We start from the raw sequence: 17,214 nt of genomic DNA, 5'->3' as shown, positions 1-17,214 counted from the left end.
CCCTGTGTCTCACCTCCTCCACTGTATCTGGCCTTCCTCCCTGTTTACATGGTTTTCTGCAGGCTCTCTTCTTCTGGAGAAAAGAACAGAGAGATGAAGAAGCAACAGCAGAAGTAAAGGAACGGAAAAATAGAAAGAGAATATCGCACCTCATCCAGAAGAAGATGAGGAGGAGTATGGTGGAGAGCAGGACACCAATGGTTGTCACAGCTACTGTTGCTGTCTGTGATGATGAGGATGTCACTGAAACATTGTCATATGATTTCAAATACTGATAACAAACTGCAATATAAGTAGGCCAATGTTTAACTGTTTGCCTGTGACTGTGAGAGAGGTGTGTGTATTTAAAAAAACAATTACTTTGAATGAATAAAAGGTGGAGTTATGATGTCCGATTGCATTATGTGCTTGGCAGTAATAGTTTCCTCCATGCTCAGATGTGATATTAGTGATAGTGTAGTTTTGTCCTGATTGCTTCACTGAGTCTTCATGTTCCTTGAACCAGGTGTAGTTAGCTGCTGGGACGGCATCACTGCTGCAGCTCAGAGTCACTGAACCGCCCTCCTCTATTTCACCAGAGGGACTTGAATACACAGATGAGTGTTTAGGCCCATCTGGAGACACAAAGAAACATGTATTTATTCATGAGCGTATTAATGATAATATAAATCACAAAGTGGAGAATTTTTGAGTTCATTGGACAATGAATTTACTGATGACTTATGTTGCCAATACCTTTTTTTTATTTTTATATCTTTAATATGATGTACAATATGGGTTTTACTCACATTCCATGTGAATACGGAGCAAGGTTAGATGCTGTCCTTAGCTCAGTCTGAACTAGACAGTAGTATTGTCCAGAGTCTGAAGACAGGATCTGTCTAAAGACGAGCCTGTGGTCCCTGGTGCATGTTTGTGGAGGAAGAACCTTTAGTAACCTTGAACCAGGTGTAGTTAGCTGCTGGGTTGGCATCACTGCTGCAGCTCAAAGTCACTGAACTGCCCTCCTTTATTTCACAGAGGGACTCACTGTCACTGAGGGGGTCTTGGAGCGTCTGTTAACAGTTACATTTCATTAATTATATAAATACCAGCAGATTGGGTCCATTCATAGTAGATCTACATGTAGTTCTTTACCCTAAAAGATAAATTACATCTGGTATCATGTCAGTGTACTGTGGAGTGGACTTACACACGAAAGGAGAGAGTGAGATGTCATATCCTTCAACAGCACATGAATAGCTGTCTTCAGACTGAATGTAGGCCTGTAGTTCACTCCCTGTCTTACCTTCTTTCCATTCCTGAACCAGATGTAGGGAGGGTCACCAGCTAGACCACACATAGTGTGACACTCCAGCTTTGTCCACTTAGGATCAGTAGGGGAAGGAAAGGACACCTTCACCTGGATGTCTGGGTGTGAGAACACGTTATAAAAAATATAACAACACACTCCCACACATACACACACACACCAGTATACACACACATAAATATATGGGACGGACACATATGATTGACTGGCGTCTGGACTAATCGGAGTGGGAAGCAGATACGGGATAGAGGCGGAAGAGGCGGGTCTGCAGAGAGCGCGGGCCGCAAATTTTCTTTTCCCAAACAGGTTTACCTTTTCTCGCCTCTGATTGGTTAGAATGGCTCTCTTCCGATTGGTTATGGTTAGGGTTAGGGTTTGGGTAAGGGTTAACCCTAACCCTAACCATAACCATATACTCCCGCAAACAGCTAGGACTAATCGAAACATGATCTAAAGGAGAGCCCTTCTAACCAATCGGAGGCGAGAAAAGGTAAACCTGTTTGGGAAAAACAAAATTTGCATGCAGGCCGCAAATCTTTTTTTCGTAGGATGGTAGGGGCACGTACTGCCTTTTCGCCTCTGATTGGTTAGAAGGGCTCTCCTCCGATTGGTTATGGCACAGGGCAGGCTAGTCGGCTAGTCTACCACCAACAGAAGTAAACAAACTCAATCCAACAGTGCATAAGTGCGGCACGATTTTGCCCAGCTGTGTGGAGTGCAGGTCACACAATTACACAGAGGGATCTAGGTATGGAAAGCAGCGAGAAATGTAACGCGACTATTATACACTGCAGTGAAGTAACAACAACCTCTAACAATTAGGCTCAAAGTTTTCCCAACCAGCAAATAGGCTTATAACAGCAGTACAATTAACAGAACAGTCAACACAGAATCCATTAAGGCTCCCTGAGGTGACAAGAGATGTGTTGGTCCTAATTTGCATCTCGCTTAACAGAAACTATCTAGTGAAACTATTATGTCAAAATTATTACCAAAGTAAAGGCATGATGGTAATTTTTAGTAGGCTACCACAGATGAATGAAGCTGCAGTCAGTCAATTGTAGAAAATACACCACAGTTTACTTCTGTTGCTGGTAGACTAGCCGACAGCCTGCCCTGTGCCATAACCAATCGGAGGAGAGCCCTTCTAACCAATCAGAGGCGAAAAAGGCGGTACTTGCCCCTACCATCCTACGAAAAAAAGATTTGCGTGTGGGCCAGAGGAGGACATGGAGATGACTCTGGAGAGCGGGAGAGGAGTTTCGTGGACAGAAAAGAAACGTTTGGGAGGCAAGGTTAATATTACCCTGTAGTAGTTGTTGAAACTAAGGGCTTACTTTGAGGCCTTTAGAAGGCTCTTAGTACTTGCCAGAACTCCTGGTATTATTATTTATTTTATTGTTATTATCATTATTATTTCTCTAAACTGCAACCCAATTAAGTTAAAAGGTGGGTTAGTGCTCGCGTTACATATACACACACTAGACTCATCATAGTTTACCTGTTACAGATAACGTCACTCCAAGGTTACCAGTATATTCCCCATCTGGTTGGTTTGTTGTGAACCTAAAGTTGTAGACAGCAGAGTCACTCTGTTTCAGGGCACTGATTCTCAGGGTACATGTTCCAAGACATCTGGACCCGGTACAGCTGACTTCTCCACAGATGTATTCAACACGACCAGTATAGTCTGTATCGTGTTTCAGGTCAGTTGGCTGAGCCACGTCTCCTTTAGTAAACCACAGTGTTGTGACTGTGGTCGGGCGGTACTGTACGTTGTCAGGGTATTGATAAGTGCAGTTAATGTCAACCATTGCTCCTCTTAAAGCGCAGACATTACTCAATGAGTAAGTAACTTTCCTGTCACCGTTACCCTGAAGTGCTGTGGAAAATACAGAAATGAAATAGTAATGTGAAAGACAGTATGGGATCTGGGAATTACATTTAGTTCATTTTCATGTTTACTCGAATCAAAATTATTCAAGATTGGGTTATTAAGTTAAAATATATTTATATAATTTAAATGTGTGACAGGTTACACCGTTAAGCTTTGAAAACGTTACAAGAAGGGTACATTAATGAACCATTAAATATAATGTGTTCATAATAATTATACACTAACATTTAATGAATTATGGTTGTGTACGCTACTAGGGTGTGTTTAGTCTCTGTAGGCCTCAGCTTAGCTCTATAATCTTTACTATTATTTTGTGTGCAATGTGACTACAAGCTTTGTAATTACTAAGATGTGAAGACAAGGAATGTAGAGGAGAGGAGGTGAGGAGAGGAGACAGATGGGCCCCGGACCTGTTGGTCTGGGGGGGATTATTTAAATAAACTAAATTGGGGGTCAGAGACAGGGATCTGTTGTTGGGCTGTAAGACAAATAAGGGCCATTTGATGTTGGAGACAGACGACTGGCAGGGAGGAGGAGGAGGAGAACAGGATGAAGGTGAAATGAACTAAAAGTGGGGGACAGAGGCAGGGGGACTAGCAGGGAGGGGCGTGAGGGAAAAGCAAAGGTGTCTTCAACCTACAGTGGGGGCCAGAGAAGGGGCTTTGGCAGGGAGGGGGAAAAAGCATGCAGCAAAACCATATCTAACAATTAATACAATCCTCAACATAACACAGCGTTCTAGAGGGTCTACAGTTCAACTAAATGTTAACAATGTAAATGAACCAACCTGGTACTGACAGTAGGAAAGCTAGAAATCCTCTTGCTGCTGATCTTAAATTCATAGTGAGTCCTCTCCTCTCTCACTCTGTTGTTCTGGGAGATATTTGAACACGCCTGCAGAACACAATTTAAAAGTTAATACAAGGAAAACTCAATGAATTATATATTTATATAATTATATAATTCAATATTATATTATATTGTTATATAATTATATAATTCATTATATAATGAATATGTGTTAAGCGTTAAAATAAAAGTGTAGAACATACAACATCTTACCGTAGAGAAGGAAGCTGGTATGACATCTAGTCTGTGGTTTCAGTTCCTCATGCAGTGAGCTGAACAGATTGCAACGGATAGTGAAGACTTCCTTCCTCTTTAAACCATGATTACACCACCTGCACTACTGCAACCAGCTCCTGGCTGGACTCCCTGCCTCCACGATCAAACCTTTGCAGTGTATCAACCAAGAACGCTGCAGAACTAGTGTTCAACCTACCTAAATTCTCCCACGTGACCCATCTTCCGGGACCTCCACTGGCTCCCTGTAGTAGCTTGCATCAGATTCTACACAATGGTACTGGCCTACAAGGGTGTCAACAGAACTGCCCCTGCCTACCTCCGAGCGCTAGTCAGACCACACACCCCAGCACGAGCGCTCCGCTCAACTACCTCAGCTGGACGCCTGGTACCGCCAGCGCTAAGATCAGGCAAAGGACAAACAACAAAGACACATCTCTTCTCTGTTTTGGCACCACAGTGGTAGAACGAGCTCCCTGCCGATGTCAGGACGGCAGAGTTGCTCATCAGCTTCTGCATTAGACTCAAGACTCACTTGATCAGACTTCACCTGGACTCTGCATAGCCTCACCTCTTACCCCCCAACGCCCATTCTCTCTATTTAAACTAATAACAATGTCATATCCAGCATTCATTTTTAATCAAGTTGGGTGAGTATGAAATAAATACATTTAAAAAGGAGGACTTGTTTTTTTTTTAACATCATTGTGAACCATCTGATATTCCTTTCTACACAGTCAGCCCCTTGGCCTTGGATTCATTGACTCTGTGGCCTCCTGCTGGTTGTTCTTTGTTGTTGTCCACCATTTGTCTGTTTCCCGCCTTATTTCCCTGCTCACCTGTTCCTCGTTGTGTTGGTACTGCCCAGACTATTTGTACCCTGTGTGGTTAGTACCACCGTGTCCGATTGTTTTATACCTGTTTCTGTCATTTCTTTCTGCCCTGTTTCTGCATGCCTGCTTGTTCGCCTTATTCTGGAATCACCTATGGTTTTTAACTTTTGCCTGCCCCTGGACTACTCTCCTCTGGCTCTTCTTTCTTTCTTTGTTTGTTATTCTTTTTGTCATCAGCGGCCTTGTGCCCTTTTTTTATTTTATGCATTTCCTCATGTTAAGCAAGAGTTGATTTTTGTTAATGCTTGAGCTGAAGCCTTGCTTAGCATCAAATTAATATTCCGTTCTCCACCCTGCAAACCCCTTTGAATGCATTCGCACTGAATGGGATCAATCAATCCTTTATTTAACCAAGTAGAAATTCATTGAGATTAAAATCTCTTTTACGAGAATGACCTGGCCAAGAAAGCAGCAAAGTCATATCCAGCATTGATTTTTAATTAAGTTGGGTGAGATTAAATAAATCCATTTAAAAAAGAAGGACTTACACTGTCAGGCCCTTGGCCTTGGATCCATTGCCTCTGTGGCCTCCTGCTCATCTCAGTTCCGGTGAGTTTGATGCTCTCTGGTAATCACAACAAAGTGATTGTTCTTTGTAATTTACTCTCCACATATACCCATTGTTCTTGGCCACCCATGGCTTGTTAAACACAACCCTCACATCAATTGGATGGATCATTTTATTTTAGGCAATGTTCTCAATGTTTGAAGTCTGCCCATAACCCCTCTCCAGTCTTCAGCAAGTCAAGGGCCACTTCTTTGCCACCTCACCGACCGGGTCACTATGAGAACCTCATCCTACCCTTCGGGTTGACCAATGCCCCAGTAGTCTTCCAGTCACTTGTTGATGATATTCTGCACGACTTGGTGAACAAGTTTGTTTTTCGTTTACCTCTACGACATACTCATATTTCCCAGGTTCCTCTGTTATCATGTCCAGCATGTCAGAATTATTCCTCAGCGGTTGCTAGAAAATCAACTCTTCATGAAGGCAAAGAAATGTGCGTTCCATCATAGCGGACATTTGGGCGTTGTTATCTCAGAGGGAGGTGGAAAGATTCATTCGTTCTGTATCGTTCTTTGCTTGATTATGTTCTAGGAATTGCATGAATGTTACCATATCTTACTAAACTTAGTTGGCTTACCACATAAGTAAGCTTCCCTATAGTGCCAGGCTGGATGACATTGATTATTTATTTTTTATAACTTTGTTTACAAATTAATTCTGAATAGTTACTTGACAAGAAGGAACAAAAGTATATTTTAAGGTCCAATGAGATTGGATACTTTCATATTCATGTCATGAATTTATTAATATATCACAATAATGGAAATGACCATCACAGGATAACCACACTGAAAAAATACAATTAATAAAATGTAAAAATACCATAATGATACAGAAGTAGAAACAGCAATGTACAGCACAGGAACCTAAGCGCCGTAAGATATGCAGCAAACAATCAGCCAGTGTATTGTCCTGTTTCAACTGAATGATGAGACACTATACTAAGAACCACTATTTAAATCCTGCTGCCGCTACTGGTTCACACTCTGGGGTGTTTATTTGACGATGGTCCTGGTCCCTGAAAGAAGACAGAGATATGAACTTCAGTCTCCCTGTAAAGCAAATCCATTGGGTTGATTAAGTCCTTCTTCTATTTTTCTTTTCTATCTATTTTGACCACAGAGTAAAGGACCTCATCTGTCTGGTCTGATTGGACACGGGAGCCAGCCAACCAACGAGTCACTTCCTGGTTTTCTGGGAGAGAGGTGTGGATGCTGGCACAGTGATGGTCATCCTGCTCTTCTATTGGTTCTCTCTGTGCTTTAGGAGCCAAGCGATTGGTCAGAGCTGAGATGTTTTCATACACAGCAACAGGAAGCAGCTGAGGACAGAAGAGTACATTAAAAAAACACTTTACACTTCCTGAAGACAGTCATTAAGAGAACCTTGGTGGGGACTAGTGGTCCCACCATGCCGGCTTCTCTAGGCCTCACTTCAAGTCCTTCCTGCAAGGTCTATCTTTAAACACCTTCTTCATTTGCTTCTTTAAAACAAGACAAGACATCTATAATTTGATATAGCCATCCCCTCATTCTGTTCACTGGCAGCAGTCTCATCAGATCCAGTTTATCATCCAGATCTGACCCTAGATCTCACACTTATAGCAAACATCACTGGCACAGCAAGTAACCAGGAGCTGTTATATTAATAATATCATGGTTTAGCTTCAGCTGGTTCACAGGAGGAGGCTGGCCTTTTTAAACTCCTGGGGTCCTTTATGTGTTCTCATTAAAGGCATTAAAGACGTATCTGATTACATTGTTTTGCATAAGATGCATTCCATTAGTTTTTGTGATAAACCAGTTGCTGCAGATTGTGCATGCTTGGCATGCACAATCATAATGGCACTGAATAAAGGCTATAAGCAACAGTTCTCTCTGAACTCTGAAATCAAATGATTTAGATTGGCAACAGAAGAATGGTAACCAGGTCACCAGATGATAATTTGTTGATTTTAGATAAGGGTAAGATATTAGTGTGGAGGGGGGCGGCGTCTGGCCTGTAGGGGGAGTATGGAGCACCAGGTCTGCTGGGGCGATTGGGTCTGATTGCCGACAGGTGTCCGCAATCAGACCCAATCAGGAAGTGTGTATTTATGTGTCTGCTCTGCCTTTCAGTAGGAACAGCCGAGAGCGACAGACGCTCAGTGTGGACAGAGAGCTTGGCCACCATAGTTACGGACCGGATTGTTCATTTCATTTCGCCTTATGTTTCATTTGTTGTTCGCTTTGTGCGGAATAAAGCGAACCGGCTGAGAAAACGCCAAACCTGTCTCCGCCCACTCCTTGAACCTTGCTACAGTGGAGCCCAAAGTGGGGCGGAGTGCGACGATGGAACAGTCACCCTTGGCAGCGCTACTCGGACATCTCGCGCAGATGTCCGAACGGCAGGCGCAGGTGCAACAGGCACAGAACGACGTGCTCCTGGAGCTCGGCCAGTCGTTGACCGCCGATCGGGCGGTCCTCCAGGAGCTCCTCGCCTCCGGCGACCGCGGTCGGGAACCCAGAGCGGCAGGGGCGGTGGGCCACATACACGTTCCCAAGATGGGGGAGACCGACAACGCGGAGGCCTTCCTGGAGACGTTCCGGGGGGTGGCCGAGGTCTCCGGGTGGCCACGACAGGAGTGGGCTCACCGCCTCCTGCCGCTCCTGACGGGCGAGGCCCAGCTCGCGGCCCACAGTCTGCCGGCAGGGGCCCAGTGGGACTACGAGGCGGTCGACAAGGCCATCCGGGACCGGCTAGGCCTGAACCCGGAGGAACATCGCCGCCGGTTCCGGGCCCTCACCTTTTCGGAAGGCGATCGTCCCTTCACCTACGCCCAGCAGCTGCGGGACCAGGCGAGGAGGTGGCTGGCCCCGGAGAGGAACAACCCCGAGGAAATCGTGGAGCAGGTGGCCCTCGAGAGGTTCGTCGAGGGGCTCCCAGCCAGAACATCCACCTGGGTCCGGTACCACCGGCCCGAGAGCCTCTCGGCGGCCGTCAAGATCGCGGAGGGCCACCTGATTCCCCCCTCGACGGACAGACGACCACCAGCACCAACCCCGAGCCCGCGGACCGGTGCGGCGGCCCTGCGGGGGTACAAACCCACCCCGCTACCAAGAGCGAGGTGGGGGGGGGGGCCCACTCCAGAGCAGGCACATGAATCACCTTCCCCCCCCATCCCGCAGGCGGGCCCTCAGACGGCAAGGGAGGGGTGTTGGCGGTGCGGACAGCCGGGACACCTTCGGAGGGACTGCCCGATGATGGAGGTGGGCCAGGTTGTCCGCGTCACCGGTGCCCCGATCCCTCCCTACGGTCCCGGCGAGGCGTACCGTATCCCGGTGAGGATACAACGGGGTACGTACCAGGCGCTGTTGGATTCCGGCTGTATGCAGACCATGATCCATCAGCGCCTGGTGCGGTCCGAGGCATTGGTCGAGGCATCGAGCGTTTTGGTGAGGTGTATACACAGGGATGTTCACACGTATCCCTTGGTCCCTATCGAAATTCGTTATGGGGGAAAAACGCATAGGGTCAAGGCGGCGATTAGTCCGAGCCTCACATACCCCCTGATTCTAGGGATAGATTGGGCTGGGTTTCCAGGGGCAGTTAGCGAGAGTGCGGGGGTACGGACACGACAGATAGAGACATGTAAGTCATGTGCTGTGTTCTGCGCCGATGTGAGGGTGTCCGACGCTGGTCAGGGATCGGGGGAGGAGGCGGGAGGTTCTCAGCCCGAGGTCCGAGCGCCGACATTCCCACCGGTGGACGATTTCCCCCTTGAGCAGTCTCGTGACGCTACTCTACGCTCCGCCTTCGACCAAGTGATGTCCATTGATGGTCTTTGGGTACAGCCAGACGCAGTGCTGACTTACCCACACTTTGTGGTGATTAGGGACAGGCTTTATCGGGTGAGTCGTGACACCCAGAGTGAGGAGGTTGTTACCCAATTGCTGGTACCCAGGAGCCGCCGGGAAATGATTTTCCAGGCGGCGCATTACAACCCAATGGCGGGCCATTTGGGGTACGACAAAACACTGAACCGGATAATGGCTCGGTTCTATTGGCCGGGAATTCGGGCGGAAGTGCGCAGCTGGTGCGCCTCCTGCCCCGAGTGCCAGTTGGTGAATCCCCCGGCCATCCCCAGGGCTCCCTTGCGGCCCCTTCCCCTGGTGGAGGTCCCATTCGATCGCGTGGGCATGGACATTATCGGGCCATTAGAACGTTCCGCACAAGGGTATCGATTCGTGTTAGTCCTGATCGACTACGCAACCCGATACCCGGAAGCAATTCCGTTGCGCAATATCTCCGCGAGGAGTGTTGCGCAGGCGTTGTTTCACGTCATATCGCGGGTGGGAATCCCAAAGGAGATTCTCACTGACCAGGGCACCAATTTCATGTCACGCACGATCAAGGAACTTTACGGGTTGTTGAAGGTCAAGGCCATCCGCACGAGCGTCTATCACCCAGCCACAGACGGCTTGTGTGAGAGGTTTAACCGGACGTTAAAGTCCATGATCCGGAAGTTTGTACAGGAGGATGCTCGAAATTGGCATCAATGGCTAGACCCTCTGTTTGCGGTGCGGGAAGTGCCTCAGGCTTCCACAGGGTTTTCCCCGTTTGAGTTGCTCTATGGGCGCAGGCCCAGGGGCGTCCTGGACCTCATTAAAGAAAACTGGGAGGAGGGGTCCAGCGACAGCAAAAACGAAATTCAGTACGTCATGGACTTGCGTGCAAAGCTCCACTCACTCGGGGTAATGTCACGTGAGCATTTGCGCCAAGCCCAGGAGAATCAGAAACGCCTGTACGACAGAGGGACTAGATTACGCGATCTCACACCGGGGGACAAGGTCCTTGTTCTGTTGCCCACCTCTAACACTAAATTACTCGCGAAGTGGAAAGGTCCCTTTGTGGTCACATGGCGAGTCGGGGACGTGGATTACGAGGTAGTGCGGTCGGACAGGGGCGACGCCCGACAGATCTACCACATCAACCTCCTGAAAAGGTGGAATGATGTGGTCCCGGTCGCGTTCGCCACGACGCTACCGGAGGGAGAGGAGCTTGGACCGGAAGTCCCTGCCCCGGGGCCCATCCCTCCGGTCGGTCGAGGAGAGGATCTGTCGGAGAGTCAGGCGGCGGACGTGGTCTCTCTACAGCTCCAGTTCGCCGACGTCTTTTCGCCCCTGCCCGGTCGCACCCCGTTAATAACTCACGACATCGAGACGCAACCGGGGTTAACGGTGCGGACACGCCCCTACAGGCTGCCCGTACACAAGCAAGACGTGGTACGGCGCGAATTGGCAGCAATGCTAGAGTTGGGCGTCGTCGAGGAGTCCCACAGCGACTGGTGCAGCCCCGTCGTGCTTGTGGGGAAGCCGGACGGGTCTGTCCGGTTCTGTGTGGATTACCGTAGGGTGAACGCGGTGTCTAAGTTCGACGCCTACCCGATGCCTCGGATCGACGAGCTTGTGGACCGGCTTGGCATGGCCACCTACTACACGACTCTGGACTGCACGAAGGGCTACTGGCAGATTCCGTTGTCTCCAGCAGCCCGAGAGAAAACGGCGTTCTCCACTCCGCTCGGTCTGTACCAATTCAAGGTACTTCCATTCGGGTTGCTCGGGGCCCCAGCCACGTTCCAGCGGCTGATGGACCGGGTGTTGCGACCTCATGCTGCATATGCTGCTGCCTACCTCGACGACATAGTCATCTATGGAGACAACTGGGGGCAGCATATGCAGCGGGTGGCGGCCGTCCTTCAGTCGCTGAGACGGGAGGGGCTCACGGCCAACCCGAAGAAGTGCGTGATCGGGCGGAGGGAGATCCAGTATCTGGGGTTCCACCTGGGGGGGGGGAAGGTCCGGCCGCAGGTCGGTAAGACCGCGGCGGTCGCTGCCGCCCCCCGCCCCAGGACCAAGAAGGAGGTGAGGCGGTTCCTGGGGCTGGCGGGGTACTATCGGCAGTTTGTCCCAAACTTCTCCGACCTGGCCAGCCCCTTGACCGACCTCACCCGGAAGAGAGCCCCAGATACGGTCCAGTGGTCGGAGCCATGTCAGGTGTCGTTTGATGCTATTAAAACAGCCCTCCTATGTGCTCCTAATTTTGCTCTCCCTTTCTCCGTGCAGGCAGACGCGTCGGATAGGGGGTTGGGCGCGGTCCTGACCCAGCAGGTGGGGGGGGCCGACCGACCGGTGCTGTACCTGAGCCGCAAACTATCGGACCGGGAGGGTCGGTACAGCACCATCGAGAAGGAGTGTCTCGCCATCCGATGGGCGGGCGGTGCCCTCCGCTACTACCTGCTGGGTCGCCAGTTTACCCTCTACTCCGACCACTCCCCCCTCCAGTGGCTCCACCGGATGAAGGATGCCAACGCGAGGATCACCCGGTGGTACCTCGCGTTGCAGCCCTTTCATTTCCGGGTGGCCCACAGGCCGGGGGCGCAGATGGTCGTGGCTGATTTCCTCTCCCGTTCCGGGGGGGGGGGGGAGTAGGCTACGGCCGGATGGGTTCCCGGCCTGTGTCGGGCGGTGGGGGTATGTGGAGGGGGGCGGCGTCTGGCCTGTAGGGGGAGTATGGAGCACCAGGTCTGCTGGGGCGATTGGGTCTGATTGCCGACAGGTGTCCGCAATCAGACCCAATCAGGAAGTGTGTATTTATGTGTCTGCTCTGCCTTTCAGTAGGAACAGCCGAGAGCGACAGACGCTCAGTGTGGACAGAAGGACGGGCCGAACGGCAGAGAGCCTGGCCACCCTAGTTACGGACCGGATTGTTCATTTCATTTCGCCTTATGTTTCATTTGTTGTTCGCTTTGTGCGGAATAAAGCGAACCGGCTGAGAAAACGCCAAACCTGTCTCCGCCCACTCCTTGAACCTTGCTACAATTAGGTTTGGATGTGATACTACTTCTACCAGGATCCTACTCTTGCAAGCTTCTTTAACTTGTGCTTCAGGCCAAACTAAATGGATTCAGTTGTACCAAGATACAGACAGCTTTTTAATTTAATTGTATGGATTTGCATCACTGCTGCAGCTCAGAGTCACTGAACTGCCCTCCTCTATTTCAGCAGAGGGACTCACGGTCACTGTGGGGGTCTTTGGAGCGTCTGTTAACAGTTACATTTCATTAATTATATTCATTAATCATCCATGTACCGATAAAGCGAGAAATTAAGTGTGTGTGTGTGTGTGTGTGTGTGTGTGTGTGTGTGTGTGTGTGTGTGTGTGTGTGTGTGTGTGTGTGTGTGTGTGTGTGTGTGTGTGTGTGTGTGTGTGTGTGTGTGTGTGTGTGTGTGTGGGACCGTTCATCTGATCTACTTCACACTTGGTGTGTGTATTGCTGAGAGCTGAGGAAGTGCAGTGCTGACTAATTTGGACACAGGACACGTTCAATATCAACACACTTTGAACAAGACTGTGCAGCAGCGGGATGGGGCTTCAGGGCTCTGCAGTTCAGCAGTTCACTTGGTCACTGTACTTGGATGCTGGATACACAACTGTTATATTAGTCTAACAATAATTAGAAGAGGCTCTGTATGTCTGCATGTCATTTGATAGACTTTTCACGTGGCGGGCGTATTACTGAGAACACAGAAAATGCTGTGTCGAGTGCCAAGTATTTTAAAGGAGCGACGCTCAATAAAGCTGCAAGCAGCAATACAGGAGGCCAAGCAATCGGCCTGTGCTAAATAGGCCCATTTTGAACAGGCTCTGCACTTCATAGTAAGAGTAACATGTAGTTCTGTACCCTAAAAGGTCCATTACATCTGGTATCATGTCAGTGGAGTTGACTTACACAATAAAGGAGAGTGGAGATGTTCGTATCCTTCAACAGCACATGAATAGTTCCCTTCAGACTGAATGTAGACCCTGTCACTCTCTGTCCTACATTCTGTCTATTTATGAACCAGATGTAGCGAGGGTCACCAGCTAGATCACACATACTGTGACACGCCATCTCTGCCCAGGTAGGACTGGTAGGGTAAGGAATTGACACCTTCACCTGGAGATCTGGGTCTGAGAACAAATGAAATGACATAAATGAATCACAATTATTCTAAATAATTAAGATTACTAAAACAAACCTTCTAGAACCAACACACACACACACACACACACACACACACACACACACACACACACACTTCAATCATTTGTAATCTAAGTTTACGTGTTACAGTTAACGTCACTCCAGGGTCACCAGTATATTCCCCACCTGGTTGGTTTGTTGTAAACCTAAACTTGTAGACAGCAGAGTCACTCTGTCTCAGGTCTTCTGGACCCGGTATTATCAGGTCATCTGGACCTGATGAATTCAGCTGAATTCAACACAATTTGTATAGCCTCTATCGGGTTTCAGATCAACTGGCTGCTTATTGGAAACTTTAGTAAACCACAGTATATTGGCTGTGGTCGTGAGGTTCTGTACGTTGCCAGGGTATTCATAAGTGCAGCTGATGTCAACTGTTGATCCTCTTAAAGCGCAGCCATTACTAGATGAGTAAGTAACTCTCCAGTCACCATTACCCTGAAGCGCTGTGAAAAAACAAACACATCTCATTGAGAATGAACAAGACACAGAGGTTCACCTGATGAACAGATCAGAAGAAACATAAAGAGATGGAGGCTAGTGGGTGGAGATGGAAACTACAGATACATGCTGACCACTGAGCTGTGAGAGGAACAGCTCAGTGGTCACCCCCCGAATTGCAGCATTTATTACACTACACTAACTGAATAACATACACTAACAGTTAAGAGGAGACAAGGATAGTATTGCAAACAAAGAGTTGAAGTGGGAATAGTGGTGAGGAGACAAGGTAAGGAAAGGGAAAGAGTGGAGACAAGGAAAAGAGAGTAGAGACAAGGAGGAGAAGAGGAGAGGAGAATAATAGAGGAGAGCAGGAGAGAGGAGAGAAGACAATTAGAGGAGAGCAGGAGAGGGGACCTGAGGTGGCATGCCGTGTACCATATCACTGAATCAGAATGTTAACATTGCAGCAGATTTCATGTCTAAATCATCATTAATAGAATAAATGGGGGAGCAACAGTAGCTTTTGACATTTATGTTTTTTTCTAAAAGTATAAAAGTAACTAAATTAATCTTTCGATAATTTGAATAGTTCAGGATTGTCTAAACCAGGAAATGGCCAACATATCTCAAAAGGGTATCGTTATCTTAAAACCAGCACTTTAACTACAAGAGGCTGTATACAACTTGCAGTGAAGTAATATTTTTCCATGACTTATGAACCATAACTTAAATTTATAAAGTGGACCGTTCTCTATTCTAGTGGTCTGTTTAACCAAACACAGCATTCTAGAGGGTGATTCTTTAATGTTCTATTTACTATATTCTATCTTAAACCTGCTGTGGTTTCACCCTTTCCTCGTTCCAGTTGCTTGGTTGTCGTTATTGAAACAGTTAAAATTTTCACGATGTAAATTAACCCTCTCCTCTCTCACTCTGTTGTTCTTGGTGATATTTAAACACCTGGGGCCGGTTGCACCAACTGGTCTTAAGCCTGGTCTTAACTAAGACCAGGCTTAACTTCGCGTTCTAAGCCCAGTCGCACAGTTACGCCAGTTGCACCAGCTGGTCTTAAGCCCAGGCTTAACTAAGACCAGGCGTAAATATTACGCCTGGTCGGCAGCAGGCGTAAAGTTGAAAAAGATTCCTGTTTCCATAGTAACAACTTTCATCTTTCTGTTAATGAAAGAGATGGCGCGTCTTATACATCGCCTTTACAACGAGCGGGCATTTAGACGGGAAAGAATAATTAGGGACAGAATCAACCCACTAGATATTTATAACGACGAGGAGCTGATTGAGAGGTTTCGCATGAACGCGCCTCGCTAAGACCAGGCGTAGTTAAGACCAGGCCTAAGTCCAGTTGGTGCAACTGGCCTAAAGTCCATTCTTAAGACTGGTCTTAGTTAAGACCAACTTAGCAGTTACGACCAGGCTTAGTTAAGACCAGTTGGTGCAACCCCCCCCTGCAGGTAAAAAATACAATTAAAAAGTACATACAAGCAAAACTCTTTGAATTAGATTCATTAGCCATAGAAAAATAAAAGTTAAAAGTTACTGTAGAGGAGGAAGCTGGTCTGACATCTAGTCTGTGGTTCCAGTTCATGCACTTAGCTGAAAAGAAACCATACAACATTGAAAGACTTCCTTCCTCTTCACACCATGATTAGCAGAATAATGAACAGAAGCCTGGTAACTACTGGACATTTTTTGGCCACAATGAATGGTTAAAATGCCTTCATGTGCTCTGCAAATTTTTTCATCATTTTTTCATCATACAGTAAGCATCCCCAAAATCCTCCCTCCCTCCCTCCCTCCCTCTCTCTCCCTCCACATTCTTCAGGATGAAAAACTAATTGGTGGTGAATTGAAAATGTACGTCAACGTTTTCAGAGTGGAGAAGCTCCATAAGCGCCTGTGGGGCAAGCTAGCTAGCCAGCCAGCCAGTTATATATATGGTTATACTAAATGCACCACAGTGTGTCAGTTTCCCCTTTGGTCTAGTCTGGTTACTTGTGAGTCTTACCTCTCATAGGGTTGCTGTCCCCAGGATGTGGGACAGGACAATTCTAGAGAACAACAGTGATGTGAAGAAGTGATGAACGTTTTATTTTTTGTTTGTTTATTTTTGCAAACCTAAAGTCTGTGTTATGACCAGGCCTGCCTCGGGCAAATGTGACCATAGATGGAGACAACGCAGCAAATCAGCTGAAATCATAATTTATCAGAATGAGACCTCCGCTGCGTGTGGGGACAGACAACGCCCCTTAACTGTGGTATAATGAGAACATACCACAGCCTGTCGTGATCTATTGCTTAATTATTCTATCTTAAACCTGCTGTGGTTTCACCCTCTCCTCGTTCCAGTTGCTTGGTTGTCATGTTATTGAAACAGTTAAAATGTTCACAATGTAAATTAACCAACCTGGTACTGACAGAAGGAAAGCTAGAAATACTCTTGCTGCTGATCTTAAATTCATAGTGAGTCCTCTCCTCTCTTACTAATAAATAAAAGTTAAAAGTTACTGTTGAGGAGGAAGCTGGTCTGACATCTAGATGTGGTTCCAGTTCATGCACTTAGCTGAAAAGAAACCATACAACATTGAAAGACTTCCTTCCTCTTCACACCATGATTAGCAGAATAATGAACATAAGCCTGGTAACTACTGGGCCTATCAGAGAATCATCTTTTTAGACCATTTCTGCAATTTTTTCTCTTTATTAATCTTCGGTCCTTCCGCTCAAGACGTCCTTCCTCTTCACACCCTTAAGTCTAGTCTGGTTACTTGTGAGTCTTACTTCTCATAGGGTTGCTGTCCCCAGGATGTGGGACAGCAGCACTTGAGACAACATCACTCATGTGTTCACCTTTGAAGTGATGATTATTATTATTATTATTTATTTTTTTCATCAGACAATCATACAGTAAGCATCCCCAAAATCCTCCCTCCCTCT

The 17,214-nt window shown here is 47.5% G+C and overlaps 3 pseudogenes across 3 annotated transcripts; 1 reads left to right on the top strand and 2 right to left on the bottom strand.

The window, feature by feature from the left end:
• Nucleotides 1-149: 149 nt before the first annotated feature.
• LOC311370856 (cell adhesion molecule CEACAM5-like) lies at nucleotides 150-4,104 on the bottom strand (annotated as a pseudogene). Its single transcript, XR_014684320.1, has 6 exons — nucleotides 3,997-4,104; nucleotides 2,814-3,194; nucleotides 1,177-1,410; nucleotides 789-1,055; nucleotides 361-614; nucleotides 150-243 (listed from the first exon to the last, which is right to left on the bottom strand). The product of XR_014684320.1 is annotated as a cell adhesion molecule CEACAM5-like (transcript).
• A 3,979-nt stretch (nucleotides 4,105-8,083) lies between these two features.
• Nucleotides 8,084-12,223, top strand: LOC311370855 (annotated as a pseudogene). Its single transcript has 2 exons — nucleotides 8,084-9,073; nucleotides 11,858-12,223. The product of its transcript is annotated as an uncharacterized misc_RNA (transcript).
• Nucleotides 12,224-12,731: 508 nt separating this feature from the next.
• Nucleotides 12,732-16,739, bottom strand: LOC311370853 (annotated as a pseudogene). Its single transcript has 4 exons — nucleotides 16,685-16,739; nucleotides 13,900-14,264; nucleotides 13,525-13,739; nucleotides 12,732-12,835 (listed from the first exon to the last, which is right to left on the bottom strand). The product of its transcript is annotated as an uncharacterized misc_RNA (transcript).
• Nucleotides 16,740-17,214: the final 475 nt, after the last annotated feature.

This window comes from Micromesistius poutassou (assembly GCF_964030765.1).
Source record: "Micromesistius poutassou genome assembly, contig: SCAFFOLD_743, whole genome shotgun sequence".
Taxonomy (NCBI): Eukaryota; Metazoa; Chordata; class Actinopteri; order Gadiformes; family Gadidae; genus Micromesistius; species Micromesistius poutassou.
This window is presented reverse-complemented; position numbering and strand designations above follow the sequence as displayed.